The sequence below is a fragment of the Piliocolobus tephrosceles genome, chromosome 19, assembly GCF_002776525.5.
Source record: "Piliocolobus tephrosceles isolate RC106 chromosome 19, ASM277652v3, whole genome shotgun sequence".
Taxonomy (NCBI): Eukaryota; Metazoa; Chordata; class Mammalia; order Primates; family Cercopithecidae; genus Piliocolobus; species Piliocolobus tephrosceles.
In genome coordinates, this window is record NC_045452.1 from 46,244,736 (window position 1) to 46,257,344 (window position 12,609).

Sequence of the window (12,609 nt, forward strand, 5' to 3'; positions counted from 1 at the left end):
TGGATTCCAGGCACCCATCCTTTAGTAGACAGCTAGCAGATCCCCAGCTTAGCGGAAGGCACAGGTTTGATGGAGATTCAGAAACTAAGCCCAGCAAGTTCCCTCATCACTGACTCTCCACCTGGATACATAAACAACCTATTACAATGGTTGTTTAAATACTAGAGCTAGTTCGTTGCCCAGATCTCCTGTGTGCCCTCTCCCTCTTCCTTTTTTTTTTTTTTTTTTTTTTTTGAGTCGGAGTCTCGCTCTGTTGCCCTTGCTGGAGTGCAGTGACGCAATCTTGGCTCACTGCAAGCTTCACCTCCTGGGTTCACGCCATTCTCCTGCCTCAACCTCCCGAGTAGCTGGGACTGCAGGCGCCCGTCACCACACCCAGCTAATTTTTTGTATTAGTAGAGACGGGGTTTCACCATGTTAGTCAGGATGGTCTCGATCTCCTGACATCATGATCCACCTGCCTCAGCCTCCCAAAGTGCTGGGATTACAGGCGTGAGCCATGGCACCCAGCCTCTCTCCCTCTTAGACGTATATTTTGCACACTGAACTCTTTGCACAATCAGCGTTAACAAGCAAATAGCTGGTGGAGGAAGGGCGAACTGGCTCGCTCTGCCTCAGCTGGGACATCCATCTTCTTCTGCCCTTGGACATGAGCTCTCCAACTTCTCCGGCCTTTAGGCTCAGACCTAGACTCACATCATTCGTTCCTCTGGGTCTCAGGCTTTTGGGCTCAGACTGACACTGTACCTGGCTTTCCTGGACCTTCGACTTGCAAATGGCAGATGAAGGGATTTCTCAGCCTCCACAATTATGTGAGCTAATCCCTCATCATAAATCCCTTTCTATACATCTATATATAGCCTATCAGTTCTGTTTCTCTAATACATTTTATTTCTGACTTCTTCAACTACTTCTTCTTTAACAGCTTTAATGAGACATAATTCAAATACTACACAATTCACCCATGTAAAGTGCAAACTTCATTGGTTTTAGTATTTTCACAGAATTGTGTAACCATCAACACAATCAATTTTAGAAGCTTTTCATAATCCCAAAAATAAGCCCCATATGCATTAGCAGTTATTCCCTATTTCATCTCACCTCCAGCCCTAGGCAATCGCCAATCTACTTTCTGTCTCTATGGATTTTTCTCTTCTGGACATTTCAGATAAATGAAATCATACCATATGTGGTGCTTTCACACTGGCTTTTTGCACTTAATGTTTCAAGGTTTATCCATGTGGCAGTATGTATCAGTACATCATTCTTTTTCAGTGCTGAATAATATTCCATTGTGTGGATATACCACATTTTATTTATCCATTCATCGGTTGATGGGCATGGGTTGTTGCCACTGTTGGGGTATGATGAATGATGTTGCTATGAACGTTCATGTACAAGTTTTTGTGTGAGCACGTGTTTCACTTCTCTTGGGTACATACCTTCCAGTGGAATTGCCTGGTCATATGGTAACTCTATCTTTAACCTTTCAAGGAACTGTCAGACTGTTTTCCAAAGTGGCTGCACCATCTATTACAGGCTGGGCATCCCTAATCTTAAAATTTCACATCCAAAATATTCCAAAATCTGAAACTTTTAAAGCACCAACATGATGCCACAAGTGGAAGATTTCTCACCTGACCTCGTGTGATGGGTCACAGTCAAAATGCAGGTGCACAATGATGAAGATAACGTGGTTAACACTGCAGAAAATTTGCCTCTAGACGACATAATGAAAATGTATGATGGGCTCATTGAAGGACCAGAGCACCACGCATTCATAACAGAAGAAGAAATCATATCCGGTTTATAAAGTCAAACAGAGACTTCTAAGACAAGAACAATTTACGCTTGACATTTATGCTTTAATGAGGCAAATGATTCTGGAGGAAATATCTTTAAAAGCCATCCAGCAGAATGCCTCATGAGCCCCACAGGACCCACTTCCTGGTCTCTCAATTGCTTCTGAAGTTTCTTCTCATCTAAAAAAATAAAATACAGTGCACAGTAACCTTTTCATCTAAACACAGCATCGTAGGTGGAGACAGGAAACCTGCTGTTGTTTGTTGCTACTGCTATTTAGCAGCTGATCCAGCTATTCCAGGAATGCTACTGAGAAGCTTGGTTGCCCTGAACACATTATGTTTTTTCACTGTATTTATGGCATTCCATATTTTCTTTTCTTTTTTTTTTTTTATTATACTTTAGGTTCTAGGGTACGTGTGCACAGCATGCAGGTTTGATACATAGGTATACGTGGGCCTTGTTGGTTTGCTGCACCCATCAAGTCATCATTTACATTAGGTATTTCTTCTAATGCTATCCCTCACTCTTCCCCCTCCCCACAATAGGCCCTGGTGTGTGATGTTCCCCTTCCTGTGTCCAAGTGATCTCATTGTTCAGTTCCCACCTATGAGTGAGAACATGCAGTGTCTGATTTTCTGTCTTGTGATAGTTTGCTGAGAATGATAGTTTCCAGTTTCATCCATGTCCCTGCAAAGGACATGAGCTCATCCTTTTTCATGGTTGCATAGTATTCCATGGTGTATATGTGCCACATTTTCTTAATCCAGTCTATCATTGATGGACATTTGGTTGGTTCCAAGTCTTTGATATTGTGAATAGTGCCACAATAAACATATGTGTGCATGTGTCTTTATAGTAGCATGATTTATAATCCTTTGGGTATATACCCAGTAATGGGATTGCTAGGTCAAATGGTAATTATAGTTCTAGATCCTTGAGGAATCACCACACTGTCTTCCACAAAAGTTGAACTAATTTACACTCCCACCAACAGTGTAAAAGCATTCCTATTTCTCCACATCCTCTCCAGCACCTGTTGTTTCCTGACTTTTTAATGATTGCATTTCTAACTGGTGTGAGATGGTATCTCATTGTGGTTTTGCTTTGCATTTCTCTGACGACCAGTGATGATGAGCACATCATCGTGTGTCTGTTGGCTGCATAGATATCTTCTTTTGAGAAGTGTCTGTTCATATCCTTTGCCCACTTTTTGATGGGGTTGTTTGTTTTTTTCTCGTAAATTTGTTTGAGTTCTTTGTGGATTCTGGATATTAACCCTTTGTCAGATGGGTAGATTGCAAAAATTTTCTCCCATTCTGTAGGTTGCCTGTTCACTCTGATGGCAGTTTCTTGTGCTGTGAAGAAGCTCTTTAGTTTAATTAGATCCCATTTGTCTATTTTGGCTTTTGTTGCCATTGCTTTTGGTGTTTTAGTCATGAAGTCCTTGCTCATGCCTATGTCCTGAACGGTATTGGATGGCATGCCATATTTTCTACTGGTCAGTACTCATGTGCAAATAAGTATAAGAAAATGATTTTGATTTATTTATTTATTTATTTATTTATTTATTTATTTATTTATTTATTTTTTAATTTTAAGACAGAGTCTCACTCTGTCGCCCAGGCTGGAGTGCAGTGGCATGATCTCGGCTCACTGCAACCCACCTCCTGGGTTCAAGTGATTCTCCTGCCTCAGCCTCCCAAGTAGCTGGGATTACAGGCCTGTGCCACCACACCCAGCTAATTCTTTGTACTCTTAGTAGAGACGGGGTTTCACCATGTTAGCCAGGGTGGTCTCGATCTCCTGACCTCATGATCTGCCCTCCTCGGCCTCCCAAAGTGCTGGGATTACAGGCGTGAGCCACTGCACCTGGCCAAAAATGATTCTTATCACCAGCATATACATTCAGAACCTGGAATAACAGTGATGCCAAACAGTAATGTTCACATGGGTGACTGAGATAGTGACACTTGCTTTCAGATGGTTCAATGTACACAAACTGTGTTTCATGCAAAACATTATTTAAAATATTGTATACAACTACTTTCAGGCTATGTGTTTCAGGTGCATTTGAAGCATAAGTGGATGTAATGTTTAGATTGGGTCCCATCCCCTATATATCTCATTATGTACATGCAAATATTTCAAAATCCAAAGAGCATCTGAAATCCAAAATACTTCTGGTCCCAAGGATTTTGGATAAGGGAAACTTAGCCTGTACTTCTTATCTTAAATGTTTATTTACTATTCAAATAATTTTTACCTTGTTTTCCTATGGTTTTTTTTTTAAAACTTATTAATCCCATATAGACTTCATTCAATACATAGTGACAATCTATATTTGGATTTTCCTCCAAATTCATAGCCAGTGATTCCAAATTATTGCTGAGTAATCCTTAATCTCCTCAGTAACGTGTATTTTCTTCTTTTATATATCAATTCAAAACAACATTTTTTAGACACAAGGTCTCACTGTGTTGCTCAGGCTGGCCTCGAGCTCCTGGGCTCCAGTGATTGTCCCAAATAGCTGAGACTACAGGTGTGCACCGCCACCTGTGGTTACAGTCTGCCTCTGTTCATGTCAGTACTGCACTATTTCAGTGACTGCTATTTTGGTTTTTGTGTTTTGGTTTTTTTCTGTTTGTTTGGTTTGTTTGTTTGTTTTTGAGACAGAGCCTTGCTCTATTGCCCAGGCTGCAATGCAGTAGTGGATCTCAGCTCACTACAACCCCCAAATCCTGGTTCAAGGATTCTAGTGCCTCAGCCTCCCAAGTCACTGGGATAACAGGTGCCTGCCTCCACATCCAGCCAATTTTTGAATTTTTAATAGAGACAGAGTTTTGCCATGTTGGCCAGGCTGGTCTTGAACTCCTGGCCTCAAGTGATCCACCCACCTCGACCTCCCAAAGTATCATTTTGTTTTAATAAGTCAAATGACTAATCCTCCCTTATCATTCTTCATTTTTTGAATATTTTCTTTATCATCTCATTGAACTTCAGAATACTTGTATCAACTCCTTTGATACTTGTATCAATTTCCATTGGATTTTTAAAATCACTCGAATTAGCTCTCTAAATTAATTTGAGAGAAGTTGTTCTTTCTGGCTGGGCACAGGGCTCACACCTGTAATCCCAGCACTTTGGAAGGCTGACACAGGCTGATTGCTTGAGCCTAGGAGTCTGAGACCACTATGGGCAAAACTCTGTCTCTACAAAAAAATATAAAGATTAGCTGGGCATGGTGGTGCATGCCTGTGGTCCCAGCTACTTGGGAGGCTGAAATGGCAGGATTGCTTGAGGCTAGGAGGTCGAAGCTACAGTGAGCCGAGATCATACCACTGCACTCCAGCCTGGGTGACAGAGCGAGACTCCGTCTAAAAAAAAAAAAAAAAAGTTATTATTTCTACAATATTTAATTATTACACCTTGAAACATGCTTTTTCTGCAGGAGAAATTCAAACTACAATTTCCAGTACTTGATGATTCATTGGCTCTGTGAATTAAATAAGGAAGAGTCAAAATGTTTCTGAGATTTTGGGTCTAAGAGAGTTTGGGACTCAGAAAAGCTTCATAGGAGCCAAAAGAGCATTGCTAAGGCTTATCAGAAAGAAGAGGCAAGAAGATTGTTACTCTTAAGGGTGGAAAAACAGCCAATGTCTCAAAATTCCCAGAAGACAGATTCAGCCATACATAAGAAATTATTTTACATAATAGAGCTCTCCAAAAATTAAAAAAAAAAAAAGCTGCTGTGTAAGGAGGTAAGCCTTTCATCTCTGAAAGCATTCAAACTGAGGATAGATTACCAATAAGTGTCAATAAGACAGCCCTCTTATTTCTTTTTTTTTTTTTTTATTATACTTTAAGTTCTAGGGTACATGTGCATAACGTGCAGGTTTGTTACATATGTATACATGTGCCATGTTGGTGTGCTGCACCCGTCAACTCGTCAGCACCCATCAATTCATCATTTATATCAGGTATAACTCCCCAATGCAATCCCTTCCCCCTCCCCCCTCCCCATGATAGGCCCCATTGTGTGATGTTCCCCTTCCCGAGTCCAAGTGAGCTCATTGTTCAGTTCCCACCTATGAGTGAGAACATGCGGTGTTTGGTTTTCTCTTCTTGTGATAGTTTGCTAGCCCTCTTATTTCTAATCATCTGTGTTGAGTTTATTCTCCAAGCAGGGGTGATCTTCATATAACTGAAACAAGTGACTAGAACTCATGAAGAAGAGCAGGGTTAAGGACAACACTTTAGGGGCTGCTCAAAAAAAGGAAAAATAGGCCAGGCGCCATGGCTGATGCCTGTAATCCCAGCACTTTGGGAGGCCGAGGCGGGTGGATCACTTGAGGTCAGGAGTTCAAGACCAGACTGGCCAACGTGGCAAAAACCTCTCTGTACTAAAAATACAAAAATTATCTGGCTGTGGTGGTGCTTGCCTGTAATCCCAGCTACTCAGGAGGCTGAGGCAGGATAATCGCTTGAACCCGGGAAGTGGAGGTTGCAGTGAGCTGAGATGGTGCCACTGTACTCCAGCCTGAGCAAGAGAAGGAGACTCCATCTCAAAAAAAAAATAAATAAATAAAAGAGAGAGAGAGAAAGAAGAGCCCAAAGGAGAGACAGAGACAGAGACAGAGAGAGGATGTCACCAGTAAAATAATTTAAGCACCAGGAAAGTTATAGATTCATGGATGACAGTGGAGGACCAAGGAAAGGTTGGCTAATAGTCAGGTACCACAAATAAGAGAAGTATAGTAAGGCCAAGCAAGTTGTGAGAGGACTTGGAGAGTGAAGTTCCAGTAGATCTATGCAACAGTGAAATGACAGCTAAGTGGCACTCTAGAGTCAAGCGACAGTTTATGCATTTCAGAATGAGGAGGCCATACACATCTGAAGTCCAAAAAGCTGACAGCAGGGATTAAGAGATAGAAAGTACAGGAGATTTATGACATTTATGCTTTAATATCTATGGTTCTTACCATTTGTCACTGACCTCTACGGTCCAAACCATGTTGTAATTGTTAAATTTTGCCAAGGCACACACTGGAATCACATCCACTGAGAAACTGCCGCACAAGAGTGAGTCACTTATTTGGAGAGCATGCTTAGTTAGCTGCCCAACATCTGTATCATATCATGCCTTTGTTATTCTCTGCTAATCGTACATGCTGTAACTATCGTGAAGTGAGAGGGACTCTGCTGCTTTGTAGATTCAGATAAGCTCATGGGTAATGTCGCCACTAAGACGACATATGATGACTACTTTAGTTCTTTAAAAACCATCTAAGGGACTGAAGATACCACTTTGATGCTTCAGGTATTCTTCCGGATGCAGGTAATTCCATACAAGGGGTACTCTAAAAAGAGGGATTTTCAAAGCTCTAAGGATACATTTCTTAAAACTATCAAGATCAAAATCCTACTTATTGGAAGAGGTGAGGCCATCACTAGAGAAGAAACGTAGGAGTTGGGAAGGGCTGCTTTTAGCTCACAGGTAGAAGAATGTATTTCAGAATCTGGAAAGAAGAAAGAATGTGGCTTAGCCTGATTTCCCCAGAGAGTAGAACATCAGAAGAGCATATATATATACATATATGCAAGCACTATATTGGGAATTGCAATGCTTAGAAGCAAGAGTGAGGGAGAGGGAAGCGGTGAGAGGCAGCCCAAGGTAGGTTATTGCTTAATTCTGTGAACCACTGAGAAGCCACAAGGCACGCATCTCAAGACTGTCTGTCTGGGTTGAGAAAGGAGGAGGCATTTATCCATCAGCTTGAATCCCCCATTGGTCAGAGGATCACTCCATGGAGGCATTAACTCCCTGGAACTTCAGGTTGCATTCATGAGACTACTAAGGAGTGTTTGTAGCATCTGTCCCAGGCTGCAGAGATGACAGAGAAGGCTTCGGATGGGAGGTGAGAGGTGCTTGCAAGTTAGTTCTACATACTGCTGGTCAGGCTCATGGCAGAGCTGTCACTACAGTGGCGGCTGGAATCAAAGACAGGTGTGCCTGAAAGGAGCTGAGGCAGTGCTTACGAGGTGTCTGATTCAAGATGTTCACGTTCTAAGAAGTACATGGGTGTGAGCAGGATGGTGAGAAAGCCCTGGTCTGATTCCTGGCTCCTCTCAGACGCAAGGCCGTCTCACGAGGCTGGGGATGCCGTGACAGGAGTGAGTATCTGATACAAGTGGAGAAGAGTTATCACAGCCACTGGGCCAGAACTGCCAGGAAGACTTCCAGGAGTTCTCAGGAAACCAAGGGGTTCTCAGGAAATCAGGAGTTCTCAGGAAACCAAGCATTAGGAATTCTTAGTTCTCTGCATTTTCTCCATGAGTGCCTGCACCCTAGAGTGGATGCTGAGGAAGCAGACCATGAGAGGACCCAGAGTGGACTTTGCAGAGGGCAAAGGTCATAGGTAGGGGTCACCCTGGTAGGGGTCAGGGCAGTGTGGATGCAGCAGGGCAGGGAGAGCCGAGGGTGGGTGGAAGAGGTAAGGCCAGAGGCGCTGATATCTAGAGACACCGTGAGGATGGAGCAGGGAGAAGGAACACACGCAGAGCCCTGCTCAAGCTCTGGGGCAAGGCCGTGAGGTGAAGACATGGGTGCTGACATCCTGCAGTGAGCTGAGAATACAGATGTTGAAGTTGCCAAAGAAGGAAGGGGAAGGGAAGTTGGGAAGGAAAGAGAGACCCTGAGATGACTCCTGGAGCTGCCCTGGATGGAAGAAACAGTAATAGAAGACACTGGTAGTGATTTGGAGGCAGTTAGTAGGGGGTGGTAGAGACCCCAGATGAGAATCCACGAAGAGAGGGTGTCGGAACAGTGGAATTTGAGGCCTTGTGGTAACAGTTTTTTTTGTTGTTTTTTGTTTGTTTTGTTTTGTTTGAGACGGAGTCTTGCTCTGTCGCCCAGGCTGGAGTGCAGTGGCCGGATCTTAGCTCACTGCAAGCTCCGCCTCCCGGGTTTACGCCATTCTCCTGCCTCAGCCTCCCGAGTAGCTGGGACTACAGGCGCCCGCCACCTCGCCCAGCTAGTTTTTTGTACTTTTTAGTAGAGACGGGGTTTCACCGTGTTAGCCAGGATGGTCTCGATCTCCTGACCTTGTGATCCGCCCGCCTCGGCCTCCCAAAGTGCTGGGATTACAGGCTTGAAAAAGTTTTTGTTTTTTCTTTTTCAGAGACAGGGTCTTGCTCTGTCGCCCAGGCTGGAGTGCAATGGTACAATCTTGGCTCACTGCAGCCTCGACCTCCTGGGCTCAAGAGATCCTCCCACCTCAGCCTCCTGAGTAGCTGGGACTATAGGTGGGCACCTCTACACCTGGCTAGTTTTTTGTTTTTTGCAGAAACAGGGTCTCACTATGTTGCTAAGGCTGGTCTCAAACTCCTGTCTTCAAGTGCTCCTCCCATCTCAGCTTCCCAAAGTGCTGGGATTACAGACATGAGCTACCACGCCAGGCCCAAGGTAAAAGATTTTAAGGAACACATGCTAGTGAACAATCAAGTAATATTTGCTTCCCTTCAGACTTACACCAGACGTTATTTCCGGAAGAGCAGCTGTAGAGGGGGGTGTGGGTTTTCACTTTTGCTTAATACATTGGATATTATCTGAATGTGCTATCAGAAACCTGCATTGCTTTTATGATAAAAATAAAAGGAAGAAAGAAAACAAAATTGGCCAAGGGCAAACCTAGAATTCCATCTCATCGTGAACAAACACTTGTCCACCACCCGTTGGCTCCACAGCTGAACAAAACAGGCAGTCTGAGGTGTGGTTTTATTAACCTTCCCAATACTCATTGCTGCTAAATCAACTTAAACTGTGTGACCCAGTTAACACAAAGAGCCAGTGGCAGTAAATGCTTTAAAAAGACAAGGAGATATAAAACCTGGGGTAAATGTTTAACATGCCATACACAGAGACCGAGCCACATTCCATCGGCAGCTGCATGTTTGGCCTACAAGTTTCCAGGGAAGTACCTGGCTCTTCACACTCTTTGCCTTCAGCCAGGAACCCCACTAAGCAAGAGGTCCTGGAAGGCATCTGGGTCATAAATAGAGAAAGTGACAAGGAGTAATCAATATAATAGCTACCATTCCTGGCTGCCTTCTTTGTGCAGTGGTTTACACTAAATACCTTATGCTGCTTATCTTAGTCATTAAAATAAAGGATTAGAAGAGACAATACCAGCAAACTCCCACTTACCTTGTATAGTAGGCCATTCTCGCCTTGCTATAAAGAAATGCCTGAGGCCAGGGAATTTATGAAGACAAGAGGTTGAATTGTTTCATGGTTCTGTGGGCTGAACAGGTAGTAAGTATAGCAGCATCTGCTTGGCTTCTGAAGAAGCCTCAGGAAACTTACAATTGTGGAGAAGGTGAATGGGGAGCAGGTGTGTCCCATGAGGGAAGCAGGAATAGGTGTGGGGAAGTGCCACACACTTTTAAACAACCAGATCTCACGAGAACTCACTATCATGAGGACAGTATCAAGCATTCAAGAGAAATCCACCCACGTGATCCGATCACCTCCTATCAGGCCCCACCTCCAACACTGGGGATTACAATTCCACATGATATTTGGGTGGGGACACATATGCGAACTCTGTCACCTTGTATTGGCCAGAACGAAAGCACTAGTAAATAATGCAGGGTTCTTGGTTACAGGCAACAGAGTCTACTCCAGCTGGTTTAGACCAACCAGGAATTTCTTCAGATGTGCAGATACTTCCTTGAGTCATTGGAAGGACTGAAGAAATGGATTCTAGACTGAACTCTGAAAGTCATCATAGAATTGGACCATGATGGGAGCTACTACCTGATCCACCATCAGGAAGTTGCTGAATTAAGAGGCCACATTCTCCAACAGGAAGTTAGAGGCCACATTCTCCAACAGGAAGTTAATGCCACGTGGGCCACAACCAGTCCACAACTCAGTCAGAAGGCCACCCCCACCACAGACCATGCCATATCTATTGAGACCCTGGCCAGCAAGAGATTCCCAGTACTGTCCTCTCTCTCCTCACTTAATTCATTCCCGAAGTCTCAGGGTCCTCTCTCCACATGACTTCGTTCTGAGTCAAGTATAAATAATAAAACTTAAATCCCATCTGAAACCTCAGCTTCAGGAGACACTGGTGTGTTGAATTATAGAGATTTCCAGTCTCTACAGTAGAGGCAGGCAAGAGAGAAAGATGTAGAAACAGAGGTTGAGTACGCCAAACCATTGGATTAGCCACAGTTGCTCTGGAAATTTGGGGCACTCGGTGTATCGTTGGCCAGCCTTTCCCTCCCTCATCTTCAGGTATCCAGTGCACATATATTATCTCATTTTTTCCTCAGTTCTACCTTTCAACAAAGTATTATTATACTCACTTTATAGATAAGGAAACTGAGGCTTATAAAGTTTAAATAATGTGCAAGAAGGTAACAGACTCCAGGTTTGAACCAAGATCCACTTTGCTGTTTTCACATGGTAGAATTTATACATGTGCTTTGCTGAAACTGATCACTAAACAATAGCAGCCTCTCTCTATTCTCAATTCCCTTTATCCTGGCTGTGATTCACTGGCTTTCCAAATGGCTGAATAGGCCTGGGACTCTTCCACCTCCAAACCTTTGCTCCAGCAATTTTCTTAGTTACTTGAGTTCCTTTATTCTGTGGGCCACCCTAGAAGCCATTTGTGTCAGGCTCTCTGGGTGCAGAAAGGAGGAAGGATTTATCATCAGCTTGGATCTGCAATTCATCAAAGAATCACTCCATTAGGGATTGTTGTCCTTTCCCCCACAACTGACCACACAGATCCCAGCCCTCCTTTAAGGCCTATATCCAAAACTACCTCTCCACAAGGACTTCACCAGTCTCCCTGGCAAAGGCTGACCTTCACTGAGACTCCCCTGCATTGTGTCTATACCTCCCTTCAAACATTTCCCAGACACAACGGATATAATTGCCCCTTCTATAGTATAACTCCCTTAAAGACAAGAACCATGACATTGATCTCTGTGCCCCTTAAATCTGCTGGCACAGTGCATGTGTATGGTAAGGATTCACTAGATGAATAATAAATGAATGAATGAATTTTCCTACTGAGGTGCTCTCTTCTTTAACATATTGGAGAATCTGTATCTGGGTAATTACAAATCAACTGCTCCAGTCTCTTAATGCTTTTAATTAGCAAGATTTTTCTTTATCTCAGCAGTCCCCAACCTTCTTGGCACCAGAGACCGGTTTCATGGAAGATAATTTTTCCACAGACAGATAGGGGTAGGAGATGGTTTGGGGATGATTCAAGTGTGTTACATTTATTGTGCACTTTGTATTATCATTGCATTATAATATATAATGAAATACTTATACCACTCACCATAATGTAGAATCAGTGGGAGCCCCGAGCTTGTTTTCTTGCAACTAGACTGTCCCACCTGGGGGTGATGGGAGACAGTAACAGATTATCAGGCATTAGATTCTCAGATGGAGCATGCAACCCAGATCCCTCGCATGCACAGTTCATAATGGTTCACAATAGAATAGCATTTTCAATTTGCTGGTATGAGAATCTAATGCCACTGCTGATCTGACAGGAGGCAAAGCTCAGGTGGTAATGTGAGTGATAGGGACTGGCTGTAAATACAGATGAAGCTGCTTCTCTTGCTTACCCACTGCTCACCTCCTGCTGTAGCATGGACTGGTACCAGTCTGTGGCCTGGAGACTGGGGTCCCCTGCCTTATCTTTTTTTCCCGTATTTAGTGAGACCTCATCAGTTGTTAAGGCCCAGGTATTTATCTTCCCTTAAAATACATAT

At 43.4% G+C, this 12,609-nt stretch overlaps 1 long non-coding RNA gene across 1 annotated transcript in view; it reads right to left on the bottom strand.

Annotated features, from left to right (window-relative positions):
• Positions 1–12,194: 12,194 nt before the first annotated feature.
• The window catches only part of LOC111524292, a 33,077-nt gene continuing 32,662 nt past the window's right edge, over positions 12,195–12,609 (bottom strand). The window contains exon 3 of the long non-coding RNA XR_002725753.2: positions 12,195–12,228. This is a non-coding gene — a long non-coding RNA (uncharacterized LOC111524292). The remainder of the gene's footprint in view (positions 12,229–12,609) is intronic.